At 44.2% G+C, this 25,061-nt stretch overlaps 1 protein-coding gene across 5 annotated transcripts in view; it reads right to left on the bottom strand.

The window, feature by feature from the left end:
• Window positions 1–20,147, bottom strand: part of dscamb (Down syndrome cell adhesion molecule b) — a 270,710-nt gene extending 250,563 nt beyond the window's left edge. For 3 of the 5 annotated variants that reach the window (XM_056283111.1, XM_056283109.1, XM_056283110.1), the window contains exon 1: window positions 10,274–10,595. The gene's annotated coding sequence lies outside the window, so the exon portion shown is untranslated. Of the gene's footprint in view, window positions 1–10,273; window positions 10,596–14,424; window positions 14,444–20,119 lie in introns of those variants that run through there. The other 2 variants (XM_056283107.1, XM_056283106.1) reach the window with 2 other exon arrangements.
• Window positions 20,148–25,061: the final 4,914 nt, after the last annotated feature.

Raw genomic sequence — 25,061 nt, 5'->3', positions numbered from 1 at the left:
GTACAGTTCACATGTAGCGTCAATTAGTCAAATGTTTGTCTTAGTATATAGTATAAATTTTACCTAAATATTAATATAATAATGTAGTAATAACAGTAAATGCAACTACAGTACAGTATTCATAATTTAGAGAGAATGTGTATAGGTATAAAAAACACTGAAGAAACACTTCTTACATTTCAAACTCCCCACCTGCCACTGGAGGCCGGCCGTTTGACGCCAGAAACAAGAGGCCGCTCGGGGCTCGCCTCCCAGCCTCACCAGGTAAGTGAAAAGAAAAAAAACCGATACGAGCGTTTCACCTCTCTCTAAACGCTTTATTATATCCACTTTCGTTTCAATCGTGATCGTTTTCCTTTTCTTCAACGCATCACCGTCATTTGCATCAGATTTACGCTTTGAAGCCATTGTGGCGAATTCGGGGGGCAGTCCGGGAACCGCCGCAGCCGGGACGCGAACCCGGATCTCCCGCACCACGGGCGACAACGTTAACCAGTCGACTAAAGGACCCGTTAGCCAAGGGCTAACGTGTCTGCTTACCCCTGCACGTTACACTACCCCCTTCTTCGGGAGTATATCAGCTCCCTATGCCCTCACGCCTCTGGGCGCACGCGCTTCCGATGTCCTCCCGGTCTCGCCATCCCACTTCTGACACCGATGTAGCTAATAAGTGGGGCTGCCCAGGAACCACCGTCACAACCGGGACGCGAACCCGTAAATTCTGCACCGCGGGCGTCAACGTTAACCAGTCGACTAAAGGGTCCACGTGTCTACTTATCCGTGCACGTTACACCATGATTACGAGGGTAAACACGGAAAATTTGAGTCAAAACACAACGCATCCAATGTTTAAAATGGCGACGGCGTCAAGGCGTTGTTCTCCCTCGGGCCGACAGACCGCCTAAAACGCGCAGTGTTTTGAGCGTCGCGCAAAGTAGTCCGTCCGTTCCTTAGTACTGTAGCGACTTCGGCGGAGCAGTCCGGGAACCGCCGCAGCCAGGACGGTCTCACGGTCTCACCATCCCACTTCTGACACCAATGTAACGTTGCGTTGTGGCTAACTCGGGAAAGAAGGGAGACTGACACTGTTAGTCCATGGGCCAGAGCCCAAAATGTCCTATTTCGGTACACTCAAGGTGGCAAAACTTACTTATAATTTTTGAAAGGATCCATGTCTGTAGATGATATTTTGGTATGATAACCATTCCTGAGTGGCAGCTGTATCACAGTTATCAGCTCATGAGGTTAACCACCCCCTAAAGTAAATTGCATTTTAGACGCTGGTGCATATCCTGGTTTAGCCTCATGGTCAGGACATTTTTCAATGGTCTATAATATTGTCTTTGGTATCATTTTAAAGGGGACCTTCTTAGATTTCATTCAAGCCCTGTTGTGGATATTTCTCACAAATATAGAGGTCACTTGAGCTCTTCAACCCGTCAATAACACACATCTTTCTGCAATGTTCGCCTAAACTATATACTTTCTTTTAGCCCTGTGGCATCTAGGAATATCAGGGACACAAAACACAAAAACTGGAATACTCACAGGACTGTAAAGATTCAGGAAATGTATAATATACCCATACTATTTCATTGGGTGAGGTGATTGTGAACCTTAAATTAGAAGGGCATTATTACTAAGAAACTAACTAGACCAAAGCCAGTTAGTCCATGGGTCAGACCAGATATCGATATCACCCAAGGTGACACAACTTCACTGGTGCCATTTTATTTGGTACACTAACAGAAGTAAAATAATACATGATAACCTTTCCAAATGAGCAGCTATTTCATTTTTCTTTCAGGAAACCTGTTTCTGTGCCTCTCACGATTGTGTATTTGCCCAGATTTTTACAAATATAGCATTTCAACACCCCTGGTACTGATTAGCCTAGCTTAAACTCTGGGACGGTTCTTAGTTGGCCAACAACCAAGGATAACCAGTACTGTGTACTTCCATTCATTGTGCTAAGCTAGGCTAACGTGCAGCCAGATAGCTTTCTACTAAACACATATAGAGGAAACTGGTATCTATCTTCTTGTCTCACTCTGGAGAAGATTGTAAGCTAATTTCCCATAATGTTAGCATGTTCTTTTAATGTATATGTTAATATGATTAGTTAAAGTGGCTATGAGGAACTTTCATCTTGTGTTGATTTTAGCGGCCTCATGTGGACAAAATACAGCTGTTGCATAGCAACTAGGTAATGTATCTATTTGTGGCTATGTAAGATAAATAATGGTAATATGACGCTGGTGAAGCAACGTAAACTTTGTTTTAGTAGTGTTCATACACCTAAGTTACATGTATTTGTTTGTATGTGGCAGGTGAAAACTGACTGAATATGGCCACTGGTGAACAAGCAAGTTTTTACCCAATACCAAAGCGCCCACGGGTGGAGTGCATTATCCACTGTTCTGATGATACAGATAAGCTGGTTTCACTACAAAGTGTCGACTCATGGAGAACTCTGCTCAGGGCAGCTCAGATACGAAATCATGCACCAGTTTTGAAACTGGCAAAAGACATTCCTGAGGGACAGATTCCAGCAATCTACTACCACAGAAAGTGTCGCAGTATCTTCACTATGAAGCAAATTCTTGATGGCCTCCTTGCAAAAGAAAAGAAAAGTTGGTCTCTGCTGAAGAGAAACAATCTAAGAGAGTAGCTCGACATGCTCCAAGTCTATCTAGGACTTATGATGCAGAGTGCATATTTTGTCAGAAAAACAGCAAATATTCCAAGAGACAGAATACGAGAGAAGTACTGGTGCAGTGTCGAGAACTGCGAGCTGATGCAAAGATCAGGAGTGCAGCCACAAAGAAAAGGGACAGCAGAATCCTTGCCATTGTGAGTAGAGACCTTGTAGCAGCTGAAGGGCACTACCACAGGTCATGCTATAGACTTTACACCAAAGAAGAGGTTTCCAAAGGAGAGGTTGCCAGCAATGAAGATGATGATGCTGCAGCCCAGTATGAAGCTGCTGTGAATAAGGCATACAATGAGCTGTTCCTCTTCATCAGGATGGAGCTTTTTGGCAATCCTCAAGTGATGACAATGACTGATCTCTCTTCTAGACTGGTAGCTTCAATGAACTCCCAAGGCATTGCCCAAGTCAAGGAATCAACCAAGAAGCACATAAGGCGAAACCTGGAGAGTGAGTTTGCTGGAGCCTTGCAGATATTCCCTGATGAGAAAGGAAAATTCCTCCTCTATCCCGATAACTTGTCCATGAGGGAACTTGCCAAAGAAAATCAGTCTCTCAAAAGGGAGCTGCAGACCCTGAAAAGTGTCAGTGCACAAGATGTTATAGCCAAAGCAGCCATCAATTTGAGAGCAGACATTAAAAGTCAAGATGTTCCTCAAACCTGGCCGCCTGAAGTCAAACCAGAAGCAGAATGTCCTACCATTCCAGAGTCGCTCATTATCTTCCTGTACTCTCTACTCACAGGCTCAAATGATCCTGATCATGCATCCCAGAGAGTGCAGTGCCTTCTGCAGTCATTTGGCCATGACATAGTATATGCAGTGACATGTGGAAATACCAAGCCTTCCAAGCACATTGTTCTGCCATTCAGTGTCAAATCGTTGACAGGAAATGTAGAGTTGATAAACATCCTCAACCGACTTGGTCACAGTGTGTCCTATTCACAGATGGAAGAGATCAACACTGCCCTGTGTCTCCAGAAACTCTCATCATCAGGGAGTGGCATTGCCCTTCCAGCTAACATCCATCCTGGCATATTCACAACTTTAGCCTGGGACAATATCGACCGTCTTGAAGAAACTGTCAGTGATGAGGGAACATCTCACAGAGTCAATGGGATTGCTGTGCAAGCAAAGCCAGTCAACCCACTTCCTGTCCAACCCATGCCCACTGTTCCCAAAACAAAGAAGAGAAGCATTGATGGACCCCCACCAATGTTACCAACTTACAATGCTGGACAACGGGTAGGGCCACCACAAAGCAAAAAGTCAGATGCCGATACTGCAGCCAATACTAAGCTTGCCAGAGAGAAAAACCTTCTTTGGGTCCTAGCACGCATGTCACAACAAGAAGAACAGTCAGTCAGCAGCTGGACAGGCTTCAACATCCTGACTCGAGGAGAGATGACGGTATCCCCGACAATATAGGCTATCTGCCTACCATCAATGCTCCAGCGACACAAATGTCTACTGTCAACGAGGTGCTTAACCAGTCACTGAGCATCATGCAGTGCTTAGGCCTGAGGAAGATTGTCTGTGTCTTTGACCAAGCCCTGTATGCGAAGGCTGTCGAGATCACATGGAAACACCATGACAAGTTCCATGATATCATCGTTAGGCTTGGGGTATTCCACACCATCTGCACACTGCTGGCAATAATAGGAAAGCGTTTCCAAGATGTTGGACTCAAAGACCTCTGCATTGAGTCTGGCATGATTGCAGAAGGCTCAATTGCTGGTGTTATGGATGGCCGCAAGTACAACAGGGCAGTGCGACTACACAAGCTCCTGTATGAGGCTCTCATGCGACTGACCTTGAATGGTTTCCTGTCCTGGTTGGAAGAAACTCACAGGAATTACATGGTTCACCTGAATGAGACACTGAAGACCATTGACAGCCTTGGGAAAGAAGTCTCACAACATGCTTTGAAGGAGGTCCTCGAGAACAGCTCTTGTACACGCATCATGGATCTATTTGAAGTCTACCGTGAGTTCCTTAGAGGTGGAAACAGCAGCCTCTCGAACTTCTGGATGTCCTATTTGGACATGGTTGAAATCTTGTTGGGGCTCATCTGAGCATCCAGAGAGGGAGACTGGATGCTACACTTGGCTAGCATTCGAGCAATGATCCCATGGTGCTTTGCTTATGACAGGATGAATTATGCACGCTACCTCCCCTACTACTACGCCCAGATGTCTGAGCTGCCCATCACACACCCAGATGTGTACACAGAATTCATGGAAGGAGGCTTCTCAGTCCAACTGGGCTCCACCAATCCCTTTGGCCGAATCCCTGTTGACCAAGCTATAGAAGAAACGGTGAACAAAGACACCCAAACAGCTGGAGGGACAAAGGGATTCAGCTTGAAGCCAGGAGCTGTGACCAAATATTATCTCACAGCTGAGTATAGAAGCATGTACCTCAGACAGCTGAGAGACCTGACAGGTCAAGGCAGGTGCAAATGGTCTCATCCAGATCTACAGAGTCCAAGGATCAAGAGAGATGAAGCAGATGTCCAGTCTCTCATGGACCTTATGGAGAATAACTGGCTCAATCCTATGTCCCCTGATGAGATTGATTTGGTTAGCCTCTCCACTGGCAACATGGCTCCACCTGATGTGACCATAGATCTCTTTAGAGCTCTTGAGAAAGGAGAAGAGGCCTACCAAGCATTCCAGCAAACAAGGTTAGATGCAGACCCACCACCTGTGAAATTCCACGACAAGATGACCAAGCAAAGTCTGAAAACATTCTCCAATGTCAGCACAAAACAAGCTCATGGAAAGAAAGCACAGGATGTGGTTCTGAAGGCAGATAGAAACCTTTTCAGTCACATGATCCTGGTGGCTGAAAGCAGGAAGGTGAATCTGAAGGATGTCCTTGCCTACCCATTGGGCCCACTACCATGGGCACTGGCAAATGCTGATGGGTCCTTACGAAAAACAAACAAGGCTGCACTTGCCAGAGAGCTTGAAAAGAATGTATCTCCTGCAGAAGACATCCCAATCCCATCTACTTCCATCATTGATGGGATGAGCCTGGTCCAAAAAATGAATGGCAACAACAAAACCTTTGCACAGGTGGCAGAGTCAGCCTTGACCCAGGTCCTCCATGAGGGAGCACAGAGTGGGAGGATTGATGTTGTTTTTGATGTCTATCACCAGACTTCGATCAAAGATGCTGAACGACTGAACCGGGGTGGAGACATCACTCTCCAGTACAAGAATCTTGCAGGGGGACACCACGTCCAGCAGTGGAGAAAATGTCTGTGCAGTTCCTCCAACAAGACCAGTCTCATCAAGTTTCTGGTGGAAGAGTGGAAACTCCCACGATACAGAGCTATGCTGCATGGCAAGGTGTTGTACATGACCTGTGAGGAAACCTGCTACAAGTTGACAGAAGATGGGTGTGAGGAAGCAGCAGAACTGCACTCCACACATGAAGAAGCTGACACCCGTCTGCTCCTGCATGCATTGCATGCAGCAAATGCGGGCTCAAAGTCAGTTATCATCACAGCTGAGGACACTGATGTCATGGTGCTTTGTCTTGGCTTCCAGAAGGACATCACCTGTCCCAACTACCAGAAGTGTGGGACTCAGAACCGCACACGGTTTGTCGACATCACCAAACTGGCAAGTTCACTTGGAGACAGCATCTGTGACAGCCTAATTGGCTTACATGCCTTCACAGGCTGCGACACTGTCAGTGCATTCGCTGGTCGAGGGAAGCTGAATGCCCTGCAGATGGTGAGAAAGCACACTTCCTGCCAAGAGACTTTTAGTCAACTGGGACAGACATGGAATGTGAGTGATGAGCTGTTCCAGAAAATTGAGAAGTTCACCTGTCGGATGTATGTTGCTAATAGCAGCACTCCTGAGGTGAACAAACTGCGTTACCAGCTCTTCTGCACCAAAAGGGGAGAGGTTGAGTCCAACCAGCTGCCACCATGTAGAGACTGTCTCTTTATGCATGTTCAACGAGCCAACTATCAGGCAGCAATATGGAAGTGCTGTCTGCAGGCTAACCCTGTGGTGCCAAGCCCTACTGAGTATGGATGGACAGACGATGAAGGCAAGCTGGCCATTTACTGGATGCGCTCCCCACCTGCACCAGATGTGGTCTTGGAAATGCTAACATGCAAGTGTGTGCATTCATGCAAAATGCCAAGCTGCATGTGCCTGTCAAATGGACTTCCATGCACAGACATGTGCAGGTTACAGACCTGCAGTAACCAAAAACAGCAGGATGGTCCAGAACTGGACTTTGAACTTGGGGAGTCAGATGATGAGAGAAACGAGCAGTTTGATGAATGACAGTGTGATGATTCTGATGGTATTACTGTGGTAGTAGTCTATTGATGCACAGGATGTTGATTCTGGACTTGGTTACCCAGAGCTTGATAACAAAAATGTAACCATATTCACATATACCCATTACCCTACCCATTACCATTACATATACCCACTAATGATATGGGATTACATGTATCATTGACTAAGTATATGTAAATGTCAATGTTGTTTAAAATATTAAAATAGTTCATTACCTCACTATGGTATTCCTTTTTATCATGTATTTTGATTGTGTATTTAAACAAATGTATAGAGACCAGTTTGTGACCTAACTGGCTTTGGTCTAGTTCTCATTTAAGGCTCACAATCACCTCACACAATGAAATAGTATGGGTATATTATACATTTTCTGAATCTTTACAGTCCTGTGAGTATTCCAGTTTTTGTGTTTTGTGTCCCTGATATTCCTAGATGCCACAGGGCTAAAAGAAAGTATATAGTTTAGGCGAAAATTGCAGAAAGATGTGTGTTATTGACGGGTTGAAGAGCTCAAGTGACCTCTATATTTGTGAGAAATATCCACAACAGGGCTTGAATGAAAGCTAAGAAGGTCCCCTTTAAAATGATACCAAAGACAATATTATAGAACATTGAAAAATGTCCTGACCATGAGGCTAAACCAGGATATGCACCAGCGTCTAAAATGCAATTTACTTTAGGGGGTGGTTAACTTCATGAGCTGATAACTGTGATACAGCTGCCACTCAGGAATGGTTATCATACCAAAATATCATCTACAGACATGGATCCTTTCAAAAATTATAAGTAAGTTTTGCCACCTTGAGTGTACCGAAATATCGTCTGGCCCATGGACTATGTAGTCCTCTTTGGAAGCTCAACTGAGCCCGAACTGGATTCTTGCCGCAGCGAACAGACTACCCGGAGCTGGAGGTGCACCCGGAAAATAATAACAGCTGGCCGGTCGAAAGATTAACATTGCTGGTCCCGGTCACTACTGGTAGCTTAGCTAAAGGCTAACAGCTAGCATGGCATCCATTTTAGCTCGCCGGAACAACCACTACCACACCGTGCAACACCAACACTCTTCCCCTTTCTTCCTCTAATCCCGCCCCGTTTTCCTACTTGGCCAATACCCGTATGGAGAACACCGCCCTCCAATCAGAAACTAGAACACATGAACATAACAACACATATCATGTGTTATATGTTATGTCCCCCCCCCCCCTCGGTCCCTCATGTCCATATCCCAGCGTTACACTACGAACCATAGTGTGTAACTCGTCCATCCATCCATTATCCAAACCGCTTATCCTGCTCTTAGGGTAGCAGGGATACTGGAGCCTAGTTCAGCAGTCATTGGGCGGCAGGCGGGGAGACACCCTGGACAGGCCGCCAGACCATCACAGGGCACGACTTTCAGTGGCAACTCTAAAAAAAAATTATTTTGGTCATGAAAACTAATCCAAAAATTAAAAGAGAAGTCATGGAAAGTCTTTGAAAACCACTGGTGAAAAGTGTATGAACTCGTCTGGACAATGCAGCATAATAGGCTTTACGGAGCTCGGTTCGTAAGTATGTGCCTTCGTAAATGGGGCCTTCATAACCCAGGGACTACCTGTACTACTGTCACTTAAAAACGACAACCTCCACACTCCAGTGCTATCTCTACACTCCTACAACAGTTACTGAACAACTCCTGCCTCTACTCAACTACTACTATCTCTCTACACTACAACTTAAGACTCGACTACAACAACTTCAGCTCTAAAACTCCATTACAACTCAATCATTATTACTATGCTAAAATTACTAAATCTACACAAACACTACTTCACTTCAAGTACCGTCACTTACTCATACTTATTTTACTACCACTACACCACAATTACCACTACTTTACTTTTAGGAATATACTGGTCTGCAGCAAACCGTCAGGGCCTTCTAGGTCTTCAGTGAAGACCTAAGACTCCACATAAAAAGGAAAACACTTTCATAAATATAATACAATCTTCTAATCAATCTGTTAATATCGCATTGCATTTCAATTTCGACTACACATACGAATTCGGGAGGCTCTGCTTGCAGTCTCTCAGCCAAAAAAAAATCATCCAATCAGCTTTTTCCCTCTGTTGTAACCATGCGAGGAGACTCTTCCTGCCAGCGCCTTCGGCATCTCGAGTGAAGGTCTCCGCTATCTAAATAAGTTAGGCATTAATACTGGATTGATAGATTACTCAACCAATCAGATTTTGATGTGTAGCGAATGGGCGTTTTCTTTTATACTTGCACAGCATCACAGGGCCTTCGCAGCATACAGCCTACGTGACTGATTGTTCAGCCAATCAGCAGCAGCGCCTGGGTCATGGTAGTTGGTGGCTCATGTTAGCTAGCATTTGTGTTTTTGATTTAGTTAGCTAAGCTAGCTAGCTGTGAATGAGAATAATAACTCAAGGAGAACTCGTGAATGATGTGGTGGCATATTTATTAGTCACACCATTTTCAAGATGACCGTTTGGGGGAAAGCAAAGGATTGTGGAGATGGGCAGATCAACCCCCCAATTAGCAGCTCTGACCCAACCGGGAAAGATGTATGTGCGGCATTCCAGGCAAGCACCTACAAAAGGTACCCGTGGCTCACTGGATCCGAGCAAAGCGGAACACTTTACTGCTGGGCGTGCTTGCTTTTCTCGTCAGAGAAGAGGTCATGGAACTACACAGGCTTCCAAAACCTGGCTTGTCGTATTTAAAAGCCAAAGGAGTGCTCTATGACCGTGTGATCGACTGTTTCATCCAGAAAGAAAGGAGAATGGATTTTGTCTTCAAATAGACAATACTGGTGAGTCAAATGTTTTTTGTTTTTGTTTTTTTGTACAGCTATTTGATTTGCTTAAAGTTTGATTGTTTTTATGCCCAGGAGCCCAGCTGGGATGTGTTTGTTGAGTTTCTTGATAGCATATTTACATGCCCAGCGGGATTACTTCCAGTAAGGCTTACGTTACACCATGTCGCCACACGATGTCGCTGTTGTAATGTGATGATTGTGACGATAACCACTTTTGGGACTAAAACATTGTAGGATGGCGATATGACATCTGTCTTTGGGTAATTATGAGGAGGTGACATCTCACTGAAGGCCTAGGTCGGAAATGCATGGTCCGCTACTGATACTGGTACTACCACCACCAACACCACTGTACCATTCCCCATTACAGCCAATGTTGTGGCGACTCAGTCACCCTGTGTGGACTCACCAGCTTTGATGTGGACGTCCTGGCTTCTAATCTTGCCTGAAGGATTCTCAGCGGTGCAGTAGTAAGTGTTGTCATGGATCAGCTTGCTGAAGCTGGAGGGCAGGAAGTTGAAGATCTGGAGGGTGCCATTGGGGTGAACATGGCGGATTCCTGGGACATCGTAGATTTCCTCGCCAGTGGACAAGTACCAGCGCAGCGAGGTGGGTGGCACACCTGCAGCGGGACAGGGAACCGAAGTCCCTGTGGTGCTGGCAAACACTACCTCTTGCAGAGACGCATTGACAAAGTATAAATTGGAATGTAGGTCCTGACTGAAAACTGCAAAGGAAGGAGACAGAGGATATTTTACAATGTGATCACAATGCAAATATATACTGTATTGTTGTATTAACCTTTTATTTTCATGTGCAACCTCATAATCATAGTCAGTTAATGCCAAATGTTTATCTAGTCATATTATATTATCTAAACACTTTGTATAAAAATACCTTAAAAAAATATGTCAATAAGTCAACAATCAATATTGCACGTGAAATTTTGGTCAAAAATAGACAAAATAATATATCAAATAATGTATCTACAAGCTGGTCCTCAAAAAATAGGTGGAAGTTAGACCCCTCCCTTTTCCCCCCAAATTGCACCTGGCCAATTACCCCACTCTTCCGAGCCGTCACTGCTCTATCCCCTCTGCTGATCCGTGAGGGCTGCAGACTACCAAATGGCTCCTCCGATACATGTGGAGTCGCCAGCCCCTTATTTTCACCTGACAGTGAGGAGTTTCGTTTTGCCAGGGGTACGTAGCGCGTGGGAGGATCACGCTATTCCCCCCCGAACAGGCGCCCCGACCGATCGATCAGAGGAGGCGCTAGTGCAGCGACCAGGACGCACACTCACATCCGGCTTCCCACCCGCAGGCACGGCCAATTGTGTCTCCGACCAAGCCGGAGGCAACACGGGGATTCGAACCAACGATCTCCGTGTTGGTACGGAACGGAATAGACCGCTACGCTACCCGGACGCCCGGAAGTTAAGACTTTTGACAGCGTTATTTAAGCAGGTAAAAAGTGCAAATCAGACAAGTTTTGATTGGTTTTGCTCAGCTGACAATGGGGGGGGGGGATATTTTTAAATACTTTCAAAGACTAAAAATCTAATCTGAATGCAAATTACATTTTTAAATCATGGTTACAACAACAAGCAACTGAAGTGACATAAGATGTTAAATGCTGTTGAAATATCAAATCCCTCTTAGCTGGTTTTACAGGGTCAACTACCAGGAAATTGATTCGTCAAAGTGGTTTCACATCCTCAAGCATTTATTACTCATGGCACGTGTTCTGGAGAGAGGGAGGTGGCCCCGCGCCCCGCAGCGGGCTAATATCAACACGCCTTACTGTTATTCATGACAGTCACTGATCAAATCCGAGGACTCGCGGAAAGGTCTTGATCACGCCCAAGCTTTGATCTTGAGCCAACATCGCGCTAAAGAGAAGCACGTTGAAAGCACGTTTGCGCAGCGGCAGTCTCTAGAGGGCCACGCGACAAAATGGACAAAGTGGAGCCAATTAGCGCCAACCGGCTTAGCAGTAATTGCCAGGCGTGTGCGTCACGTGGGCGACGGAGACAGCAGGTGTCTCCTGGCTGCATGTAACAAGGCATGGGTAGGTAACAGTCCTGCGCAGAGCCCAGCCTGTGTGGAGTCGCTTGTTTGTGCGCATACATGGATCTTAGTATATTGCTTTGCATCTTAGGGAGATTTGTTTGTGTGTGCTTGCGTGTTGTGTGTTTTTTGTTCCTGTGCGTGTGTGTGTGTGTTTATGTGAGCGTGCGTGTTTTTTTCACATCTAGCTTGGCATCTCAGACTGGTGATGGGCCCAGAGGCTCTAGAATAAAAGGCTTACATTGGCACCGGCAGCTGGCTGGGGCGGTCCCTACGGACAAAACATTTTAGCTCTTCATAAATTCCTAACGAGGTCTCAAATCACAGCCACTTCCACCCCTCTCTCTGCTCCCCAACCTCTGCTCTGCCAATGAGACGCTGCTAAAGGTTAACATCACACACACACACACACACACACACACACACACACAAATACAGCACACTTAGTTTAGTTAGCAAAATGGTGAGAGAATGAGGTGTGCCTGTTCACAGTAATTGGCATACAGTTGGCCAAATGTATTTTCATGTGATGAGAACATTCTGCTGTAGATGTTTCCTCTCTCATTTTCACATTGTTTTGATTTCACTTACCAATATAACGTCACATTTCAGTTCTTTTTTCTTTTTCATTCGCCGTCTTTATTTTATTTTTTGAAGGATTTGTATGACATTCAGCAAGATATATGTATGTATATATATATATATATATATATGTGTGTGTGTGTGTGTGTGTGTGTGTGTGTGTAGCATTTTTTATAAAAGTGCTCAGCAAATGAGGAGTGGAATATATATATATATGTATATATATAGCATTTTTTTTACAAAAGTGCTCAACAAATGAGTGGAATATATATATATATATATATATATATAGCATTTTTTTATAAAAGTGCTCAACAAATGAGTGGAATACATATATTTAAATATATATAAATATATATATACACACACACACACGCACACATATATATACACATTATTTTTAACTGATGAACACAGGATTTCAGTGGGCCTCAACTAAAATTAAAATCCCACTACAGCGTATTGGCCTTGTGGTGGAGCAATAATGCCAAGTGTAATACGGTTTTTTCTCCAAATGACTAGAAAATTTAATTATGCGCACACAATACATAATTCAAATCCTTTTTTTTCAACATTTGTGTTACAATTTTCAATAGAACTTTTTTCTCTACATTTTGATTATTTTACTGACAATTTTATCCAGAACCACCAAGTTCTGCAATAGTTAATAAAAAAAATAGCCAATAACAAGGTTTGCACTGGTGAAAATAACGTGTATTTTTTTTACAACGGATGTTACAACAAGATAATCTAAAATCTAACAATAGCCATAGAATTACAACAGTAGATCATTACTAACATTACTGTAGGCATCACAGTTCTGCTCTTAAATCTATCTATCTATCTATCTATCTATCTATCTATCTATCTATCTATCTATCTATCTATCTGTCTGTCTGTCTGTCTGTCTATCTAGCTATCTTTGCATGTCATTCTATGTGTCTGACTGTCTCTGCTTATCTAGACACAAGTTGTGCTGGGATTGAGGATGAGGATGCCATGGACTTTTTTTTTTTGTGGATGAATTTTTTGGATGCATCTTTTTGTTTATTTTTTGTAATTTTTTAATAAAATGTAATAATTAGATTAATTAATTTTAAATTAAATTAAATGTACATATAAATTAGATTTATTATTAAATGTGAATTAAATGTATTCATTAAATTTTTAATTTTTATCTAATTTTCGGATGATTTTTTTTGTGGATGATGAGGAGCCGTGTTGCGGGAGTGCAGTGTATCAGTGTCTCAGTGATGCTGCCAGTGACATGTAGCTCACTAGCTACATACAGGCAGGCCATAGCAATGACATACGATGCCTCAGTGCAAATTCTGCGTGTGCGCACACACACACACACGCACACACACACACATTACACAACTCTATCAGGCAGTGTGGAGTGTTTTGCAGAGTAGCTACATGATATGGAAGATATGTGTGGCCATGTGACTGTCTGCTACTGAGTAAGGTAATGGAGGGCGTGCATGCACCTGAACATCTGACTGCATCTCGTACTTCTGGCTCCTCTTTCTCCATTGCCAAAGTGAGTGCAAACAGTCTTTGCCAGTCCCCACCAACGTCAAACCAACACGAAAACAAAAATCAAAGCTTCACGCAGCGTGTACACGTATACTGATGTTACTTTTACACTTACTATGCAGTCAGATTGTGTGTATCATCACTTCCTTAATAGAACATGTGAGGCTGTCATGGATCAAAGTGCATCATCCCTCCACCCACTTAAAATAAACACGAACTGAGCTTAAGGTGGAGCTGTTTCTACAAAATAGTTGAATAGTGTTAAAAGGCCAGTAAATAAGCATGTAGGCTATTTATTCGCATGTAAGACAAACAGTGTCTAAGAATAATCTTATAATTTAATGAACAGGACATGGACTGACCCCTATACTAAGGGTGAGGGTTAAAATATACACTACCGTTCAAAAGTTTGGGATCACCCTAACAATTTCGTGTTTTCCATGAAAAGTCACACTTATTCACCACCATATGTTGTCAAATGAATAGAAAATAGAGTCAAGACATTGACAAGGTTAGAAATAATGATTTTTATTTGAAATAAGATTTTTTTTACATTAAACTTTGCTTTCGTTAAAGAATCCTCCATTTGCAGCAATTACAGCATTGCAGACCTTTGGCATTCTAGCTGTTAATTTGTTGAGGTAATCTGGAGAAATTGCACCCCACGCTTCCAGAAGCAGCTCCCACAAGTTGGATTGGTTGGATGGGCACTTCTTTGAGCAGATTGAGTTTCTGGAGCACCACATTTGTGGGGTCAATTAAACGCTCAAAATGGCCAGAAAAAGAGAACTTTCATCTGAAACTCGACAGTCTATTCTTGTTCTTAGAAATGAAGGCTATTCCATGCGAGAAATTGCTAAGAAATTGAAGATTTCCTACACCGGTGTGTACTACTCCCTTCAGAGGACAGCACAAACAGGCTCTAACAGGTACTATTTAATGAAGATGCCAGTTGGGGACCTGTGAGGCGTCTGTTTCTCAAACTAGAGACTCTAATGTACTTATCTTCTTGCTCAGTTGTGCAACGCGGCCTCCCACTTCTTTTTCTACTCTGGTTAGAGCCTGTTTGTGCTGTCCTCTGAAGGGAGTAGTACACACCGGTGTAGGAAATCTTCAATTTCTTAGCAATTTCTCGCATGGAATAGCCTTCATTTCTAAGAACAAGAATAGACTGTCGAGTTTCAGATGAAAGTTCTCTTTTTCTGGCCATTTTGAGCGTTTAATTGACCCCACAAATGTGATGCTCCAGAAACTCAATCTGCTCAAAGAAGTGCCCATCCAACCAATCCAACTTGTGGGAGCTGCTTCTGGAAGCGTGGGGTGCAATTTCTCCAGATTACCTCAACAAATTAACAGCTAGAATGCCAAAGGTCTGCAATGCTGTAATTGCTGCAAATGGAGGATTCTTTGACGAAAGCAAAGTTTGATGTAAAAAAAAATCTTATTTCAAATACAAATCATTATTTCTAACCTTGTCAATGTCTTGACCCTATTTTCTATTCATTTCACAACATATGGTGGTGAATAAGTGTGACTTTTCATGGAAAACACAAAATTGTTTGGGTGATCCCAAACTTTTGAACGGTAGTGTATGTATAATATAAATTACAAAATATTTAAGATTTCAAGGATGTCACCAACAATGTCCTAATCTAACATATTTCCCTCTCTCTCTCTCTCTCTTTTTTTGGAAAATGGGTTGAAAAGGAGCTGTGCCGTGTGTGTAAGGCCGGTTCCCCCGCGATGAGCTGGTAGGAGAGCATCTGTCATGCAAGAGCATCCTCCCTGGAGGAATGTGTTTACACAACAGCCGCTCAATGTGCAGAGTTTTTTTACCTTTAGACATAGATTTTACATATAAATATATCATATATGTAATCATAGTAGGCCCTATAGCCACCTGGCAGCCTATTGGCTGGTCTGTACCTGACTCATTTTCCACTTCTGTTCTCTTTCTCCATCCATCCATCCATCCATCCATCCATCCATCCATCCATCCATCCATCCATCCATCCATCCATTATCCAAACTGCTTATCCTGCTCTCAGGGATGCTGGAGCTTATCCCAGCAGTCATTGAGCGGCAGGCGGAGAGACACCCTGGACAGGCCACCAGTCCATCAAAGGGCCGACACACACACACACACACACACACACACACACACACACACACACACACACACACACACACACACACACACACATTCACACCTAGGGACAATTTAACACGGCTGATTCACCTGACCTACATGTCTTGGACTGCGGGAGGAAACCGGAGTCCCCGGAGGAAACCCATGCAGACAAGGGGAGAACATGCAAACTCCACACAGAGGACGACCCCCAAGGTTGTATTACCCCGAGGCTCGAACCCAGGACCTTCTTGCTATGAGGCGACCGCGCCAACCACTGCGCCACTTTTGCCTCCATGCTGCTCTTTTGTCCTCACCATGCTCTCTTTCTCTCTTGTTTTGGAAATACTTCTTCAATAAAGTCATATGAAAAGCAAGTAAGGCAGCAAAGTTAGTCTTCCAGATCTTCTGACCACTTCTTTTTTCCAATCAACATTGGTTCACCATGGTGAACTGCTCATTCTGACAGTAAGACTTGCTGTTCCATCAGAAACGCCACCGCTTTTTTTTACCATTTCTTTTCCCTATCCACAGCCTCTGTGCCGCTGTGTGTGTGTCTGCAGGAGGCAGCCCAATGCTTCGCTCTCCGTCTGCTGCTGCCACGTGAAGCTGTTTCATCTAACTTTAGTTCCGCTCCACATTTTCCCCAATCCGGAAAATAATTTTGCCATGAGTCGTCCTCCTCCTGCCATGGCGGGCAGGCACAGTGAGGATACGAGCCAGACAGAGCATGTTTGGATAGACGGGATAAAGAGGGCACGGTGGTGCATGCAGGCCTGTTTAAAGCCGGTGTCAGTGGCTCTGGGCAGGTCCGACCATGGTGGCTCAGCAGGAACATCACGTCTCATTTACTGACAAGCCGCAGAGCATCTTGTTGTTTTGAACTGTGCTATCTCTGGTGTTTCTCGGCTTGTGTGGTTTTTAATAAACGACCGTTTAAACGACAACAACAGCATCGTCTGTGTCTTTGTGCCAGAGAGCTGTGGTGGAGCCTCGTCATAGGACTCCATGTGTTTCAGATGTTTACAGTTGCTACTGACAGGGACGGGCAACATGATCCAGAAAGGGCCGGTGTGGGTGCAGGTGTTTGTTCCAACCAAGCAGTTACACACCCGAGTCTACAAGTCAAGCTCCTTAGCCAGGGCCAGATCTCCCCATTGGCCGACAAGGCCCAGGCCTGGGCCCAAATTTCCGAGGGGGCCCAAAATTATGGGGGAAGGGGGGAAATATATTTTAAAATTATTATTATTATGTTATTAGTAGCATTTTTAACATAAACAATTTCTATGACACTTACACGCCAAATAATTATATGTCTATCAATCAGGAATAATTATTATGCCATAAAAAGAAATAACACAAATGAAACCGTGGTATCATTCAATCTAATTCTAAGGACTCCATCTCCCAGAAGGCCATATCGGATTTGCATTTAACTTGAACTGTTACTGGAAGTTACAGCAGAGAAGCAGCAGAGAAGCAGATCGGCACTTAATTTTGAAAAAGAGCTACAGAATGCAGTCAGGGGCAGCAAAGCGTAACGAAAGAAAACAAGAAGAAGCAGAGGCTGAACGCCAAACAGGGGCATTTGAAAAATATGGCTGGGGGGGGGGGCAAAACAGAGGCGAGGCCTAGGGCCCATTAACGTCATGATCCGGCCCTGTCCTTAGCAAAGACTATCGGTTGACTAATAGAATCAGGTGTGTAACTGCTTGGTTGGAACAAAGACCTGCACCCACACCGGCCCTTTCTGGATCATGTTGCCCATCCCTGGATCTTGTCAAGATGTTTTTGCCCATCTATAAATTTTTCAAAACGGTGTTGGCCATGTTTTCTGCAAGCCACGTGGCATGGGCAAGTCGAAAGCAATACTTCAAAACCGTATTTAAATTTTAATTCGTTTTCTTTTTGCAGCTGGGAGTATCAATATGTTGGGTGTTGGTATTGCAGACTGCAGCCACGCGATGGGTAGAAGCTGTGCTCCAGGCTACCCGGCAAGAGAAGACAAATCATTCATGTATGTTTTAAATTGCATATTCATTATTGATATTACAGTCAAGACACATCCTTTAAATTTAAATGCCCACTTAAGCCAAATACTGCCCCAATATAATAAAGCATGTGTTTTCTTAGGTCGACAATTACTTCTGAAATTGTTTTAGTCCAAAATTGCATACTGGCTGTGTTTTGGACGTACTGGTGATTGAGCGCAACAGCGGTGTGCACCGTCGCCACGCTCCCTGTTACACGCTTAATTTACACACACACATATTTATTATTACTATGTGATTTTGTTTCTTCTGATGAGCGTCAGTGATCGGAGAGTCGTGCAAAGTAACCCGTGCGCTAACCAATAACCTGTCATTCACTCCCTCTCTGTGTGAAAACAAACATGATCCTTTGCTTCGACTGAGCATCACACGCCACGATGGTTTTAGATAAAAAATACACATTTAGACAAATAGTTGACTTCTCAACCCGAACCAAGAGAGATCATTTGGAAAGTGTTTGATCTTAAACCGGTGTCTCGGAAACGCGTCGTGTTTGGCTGCCAAGAAGTGGATAAAAGCTTATCTTCTTCTACAAAGGATGCTCAGATTCACATGCGTTCGTTGAAAATGCGCGCTGAACACTAGAGAACCTGTACTCTGACATGAGCACGCCGACATAAAACACAACTGGTACGTCATTGGAACATTTACAGAGGCAGAGATTCAAGGCAACCCCTGGGAAGGCCCTTTAAAGCATACATGAGGTTGTTATTTTATGGACAGGTTTTATAACTTGGCTCCAACATTATTGTCATGAGTCGACAAATTCGCTGCCTAAGATCCAGATATGATGAAAACCATCCAGTGGAGAATGACACTTACACCGATCATCTCCAAGAGAACACTGTTTGTAATCAGTAAAAGGCTGAAACTTTGTCTTTCCTTGTCAAAAGAAAAATCACCAAAATCTGCAAAAATGTAACTCCCAAAACACCAAAACTTCCTGTTAAATATAATTTGGATACTTTGTCAAGCAATACTTTGAAAATAAAAAAGTAAAGTGAAAAATGTGTGGATACCTGAAGAGCTTGCATTTTTCTGCACCATCAGAGAAATTGCATTTGGATTTATGTCATACCCATTTCCATAGCAATTTGTTATATAGAAATATTGAAATATGAATATATATAAAAAAATCAATTTAGGCAGGTTGATTGATAGAAAGATTGATTTTACTAAAAAAATAACAGGAAATTCAATCAAGTGAAAGGGTATATATAACGGCACCTTCTGTTGTCCCAAATGACCGTGATTGCATCAGTTAGGCTGTAGAGTCCACGTCCTCCTCAGCCACACTGCTCCCCAACACCAAGAACACCTCCCTAACAGCAGCAACCGGCCTCAGCACCATGCCTCAGCAACCAGCCTCAGAACCATGCCTCAGCACCATACCTCAGCACCATGCCTCAGCAACCGGCCTCAGCACCATGCCTCAGCGCCGTACCGCAGCACCATGCCTCAGCACCATGCCTCAGCACCATGCCTCAGCAACCGGTCTCAGCACCATTCCTCAGCAACTGGCCTCAGCAACCGGCCTCAACACCATGCATCAGCACCATACCGCAGCACCATGCCTCAGCAACCGGTCTCAGCACCATTCCTCAGCACCATGCCTCAGCAACCGGTCTCAGCACCATTCCTCAGCACCATGCCTCAGCAACCGGTCTCAGCACCATTCCTCAGCACCATGCCTCAGCAACTGGCCTCAGCAACCGGCCTCAACACCATGCATCAGCACCATACCGCAGCACCATGCCTCAGCACCATGCCTCAGCACCGTACTTCAGCACCATGCCTCAGCACCATGCCTCAGCAACCAGCCTCAGCACCATGCCTCAGCAACTGGCCTCAGCAACCGGCCTCAGCAACCGGCCTCAGGGCCCAACCACTTACCACACTGAAAGTGAAGAATGCCATAATTGGCCTAATTTTTCATGAGCTTAACTGTCGAGGCATAATAAATGACACTTCAATAATTTATTATTTGCATATATAATGACAATGATTTTTTTGAAAGGTGCTGTTAAGGGAAAAGGGGAATAAAGGCAAAGCATATTTATTGAAGAACTAGAACATCAACATCCCAGAAATGTTATAAATACTATTCCCCAACCAGTATGTTTAGGGATACTAATTACTTATGGGCTTTTTATTATCGTATATTTATGCAGGCTAGCTATGTTGTAGTCACTCACTGTTTTACATACAGATAGCTAATCAAATTTACACCTGAGAACTGCAATTTGCAATCATAGTCCACTAAATTATCTGCTGGGTAGGCACTAGACAGTGTTTACAGTATCTCCCAGCTCTACATAGTAGGGCTTCTGAAGTAGTGGAAGATGCCCACCCTTAATGGTTTTTTGTTTAAATGGATTGCATTTGTATAGCGCCTTTCTAGCTTCAGCAGCCACTCAAAATGCTTTACAATCAATGAATCCCTCACATTCACCCATGCATGCACACACACGCACAGTGGTGTGTCAACCATGCAAGGTAACAATCAGCTCATCGGGAGAAGTTAGAGGTTAGGTGTCTTGCCCAAGGACACATCAACATTTTTACAAGGAGGAACTGAGGATTCAACCAACAACCTTCTAGTTACCAGACAACATGCTCTACCTCTGAGCCACTGTCACCCCTGTTTAAGGACATTAATGATATTATACATAATTTATTTATACTGCTTGGTTATACTAAATCTGAAGTTCAGCTCATTAAACCGTCACAGTTGGTCAGGGAAACGATTTCTCTAGAGGCGGTTCTTCTTCAGCTGTCCTACTCCTATGTCCAATAATCATGCAGAAGTGTTGTGTGGATGTTGCATGGTTTGTTAGGCTGAGCTTTTGAGATTTCTTGATTGTGCAGGTAGAAAACTGGGATGGCTGAATTTCCTGAGTGGCCTCATATATCCAGCTAATTTAGCTACTTGCTTCTATTCTTATATAACAAACCATTATATTGATCTGTGATGTAAACTCAGGTATTTATCTGAAGGGAATGCCACATTACAATATATATTAATATGTAATGTGTCGGTAAATGACTGGTGTCGCACTTATGTAGACTAATCTGCAGTGGGCGACAGTCTGAATGAATAATAATGATAGCACTTGCTTTAAATTTGGTTTCTATGTCAAATTTTCAAGCGTGATGATCAATTACTCAGTATGTAGCGAATTCGGGGGGCAGTCCGGGAACCGCCACGGTCGGGACGCGAACCCGTCTCCCCCACTCCGCAAGCGACGTTAACCAGTCGACTAAAGGGTCCGACCCGTTAGCCAAGGGCCAACGTGTCTACTTATCCGTGCACGTTACAAGAATACAATTTGGGGAATCAGTCTACCAAATATTCCCAGAACTCCTGGTTCATCTGAAAATTAAGCTCCTGTGGTACAATATCGTCAAAAAAAGTGCAACCCATCACAAACAACAGGAGTGATCAGCTGAAAGGGTGTAACCAGAGAGGGAGGTGGGTTTTATGCATGGGCTAACTGCTAGGTTATTAGCCCATGCAGACCGGCAGTTCCGATAACACCGAGGGCGGTCTGGCGGTGACCTCGGCTAGCGTTGACTGTGTTTTAGTGTCATGTGGAGTGCGGAAGGTGTGTCGAAGGTGTCTGGCTGGGAGAGCTGGCGTTGAATCGGCTGAGAGAGCCTGGTCTGCTGAGTCCAGTGGGCCCAGGGACCATGGCCCTGCCGGAGCTGCGCCCGGGGAGGAAGCACATGCCAGCCCATGTAGACCGGCAGTTCCGACAGTCATCCTGGCTTGCGTTCGTTCTCTGGACAGTTGAATTTTTTTTTCCTAAAATTTATTTCCGATTTTCTCCCAATCAATCCCTGTTTTAGTTCAAACACCCACCCGCGTTCTGCATGCGTTCACCAACCGCATCTCTCCGGCCGGCAGTCTCGAAGGAGACGCCTCGTCGACTCCAGGCCGAACCACTGCTTTTTCCCCACACACACAGAGAAGCATTCATGTGACGAACACAAGCCGACTCCGCCCCCCTCCCGAAGACAGCGCTGCCAATTATTGTTGCTTCAACGAGTCCGGCCACAGCCGGATCTGACGAGACCGGGGCGCGAACCCCGGTCCCTAGTGGGCAACTGCATCGACACAAAGCTGATGCTTAGACCACTACACCACCGCGAACGCCGACAGTTGAATTATTGGACTGTGTGGGCTGGGGGAAATAGAAGTATGCAAGTACATGATAGAGATGACAATAAATTGTTCCTGATTCCTGTTTCCTGATTACAGAGCATCAGCATGCTTCATGTCAGTAAACATGTCAGCAGTCCTGACTGTCACGACCAGCAAATGTATGTAGAGACTACATTTTGTTCTGATTCCAGAAGATAATTTCCTCCTGGCATTTACACATGACCACCACTCCAGTCTGACCTTCAGATCATTGTTAAGTGCAGACGTCACCCTCCTCTCTCTGTGAATCTGTCCAAAACAAGCGTCAAAAGTCACACATGTGCTTCACTGCAAAGTACACCCACTCGGCGCTACCAGGGAAATAAGAGACAACACACCTAACCTCATCCCAGATGAGGAAGGTGGCTCCATCTTTCCAGTTGTCTGGTTTATCACGAACCTGCCCAGATAGAGGGAGGAGGACCAGTATATAACAAACAAAATAAAAAAGAGGAATAAGATAGATGGGCATTGTTTTGGCCTGGTGCAGGTTTTAGACCGCTGGTGTTGCATACAGTAAGTAACAGTTCAACGCGGCCATAGCGCTGGTGGTGTCGGGCACTTTACTGTGACATTGAGACAGCAGGAACCCTGGGTAATTAAAGCAGATCTGTGCTGCAGGCCCCAGGGCCAAACCTGTCTACAGGCTGCAGACCACGCCTGCCTCACTATTATTCTTGATTCAAGTTTCCACCTCAACAAATTCTCCATTTTATGTTATAAATTTATAAAAAAGCAGTACCACGATGAATTAATTTATGTTTCCCATGTAAACTTTAGACTTAGAATTTCAGAATTTTAAAAAATGCAGTAGGGATCACTCACTGAATGTAAATAGAAATTCCAAAATGTAAATTTAACCTCTGCATGGCCTGAATTTGGTAATCGTTCTATGTGCAGAATATGCATTACTGAAAATTCACAGAAAATTTGAAAAATAATTTCTCCTTGCACATCTCTAACGGTCTATCTAACCATTTAGTGCAGGAAGGAAAGCAGACAGAAGGTGAGCACCAGCCGGAGCCAGGCGGCTCAGTGTGAGTAAGCATTCCCCATGATCTGATCTGCCCAGGGGCGATACACCATGCACGGGAGTTAAATGACTGTCTCACAATTTGCTCTTATGAATATTAAGCAGTGCTGTGACAGTAGAAAGGGCTGCCTGTCTGCAGGCTGCTGATTCACACCGACAGATCTATCGTCTGACACTATGTGGGGCAGGCAACACTAAAACGAGGCCCCCACAACATAGCGGTTTCCTTCCCAGTCTATATTCATGTCTTAAATGGGCCAAAGTGGCTGTCTCTCTCATTAAGGGGAGGCACAGAGACCCTGGCCTGTTTCTCAGTGGGGAAACGTGAGAGGCAGAGACAGTGATGTCTAAATTATGCTGCTGACAAAAATCGGATGCAGAAAAGGGTCTGATGAAAAGTCATGTTATATCAAGCAAGAGCAGCTCCCTGTGCTGCTACTAATGGATAAACTCTACCAGTATATATATCTAACATGGCTATACGCTGTAACTAGAGTACTATAAGGTTGAGGGAAAACCCATTTATATCATTGAGTATATACAGGATGAAACTTGTTGGATTGAGCAACATTTATAGTAACATTATCATGTGAAAAACAGCGCTACTGTCTTGATTCTTTGCAATTAGAAATCATTTTCAATAGTATCATTTTAAACAATACCCACTCTCAAACCCGGAATTATAGGAACAATGGAATAATATTTAATGAGAAAGGGTTCTCTCATAAATGCTTGATTGATTGCGTCTTGACATAGTCCAACCCTTTGTAAATGAATACAGTGGTTATATAGCTTCTCCTTCTCTGTCATAATCACATTGTAGCAATCTTATATAGTTTGAATGCCTGGTGGCAGAGCCCTTAAATCACTACTATATTTATACATACAGCAGTTTGACAAACGGAGAGTGTACGTACTGAACAACCAAACCTTATTATATCACAAAACATTAAAGGCCCTATTTTAGTGAATCAAAGCGCACGACGCAAAGTGCAGTCAACTTCATAGTGTTAAGTATGTCCCCCTTTGGTATTTTCGTGGCAGAATTGTGCATTTAGGCACAGGGAGGAATTTATTATCAGCAGGTGTGGGCCGGGTTATGTTGAATGAACCATCAAACCTATGCTTTCCTTCCCTTTAAAAGTAACTCGTGTACCGTGTCTAGATAGCATAGTGGTCTATTCCGTTGCCTACCAACACAAGAATTGCCAGTTCGAATCCCCGTGTTACCTTCGGCTTGGTCGGGCGTCCCTACAGACACAATTGGCCATGTCTAGGGTGGGAAGCCGGATGTGGGTATGTATCCTGGTCGCTGCACTAGTGCCTCCACTGGTCGGTTGAGTCACCTTTTCGGGGGGGGGGAATTACCCCCAGTTACCCCACGCTTCTGCTATAAAGTGTTCCTGTTCCTGATTCCTGAATAGCATGATCCTCCCACGCGCTATGTCCCTCTGGCGAAACGCCTCACTGTCAGGTGAAAAGAAACTGCTTGCGACTCCACATGTATTGGAGGAGGCATGTGGTAGTCTGCAGCCCTCCCCGGATCGTCAGAGGGAGTGTAGCAGCAGCGAGCGGGATGGCTCAGGAGAGT

Source organism: Lampris incognitus, chromosome 7, assembly GCF_029633865.1.
Source record: "Lampris incognitus isolate fLamInc1 chromosome 7, fLamInc1.hap2, whole genome shotgun sequence".
NCBI classification, from domain to species: Eukaryota; Metazoa; Chordata; class Actinopteri; order Lampriformes; family Lampridae; genus Lampris; species Lampris incognitus.
This window is presented reverse-complemented; position numbering and strand designations above follow the sequence as displayed.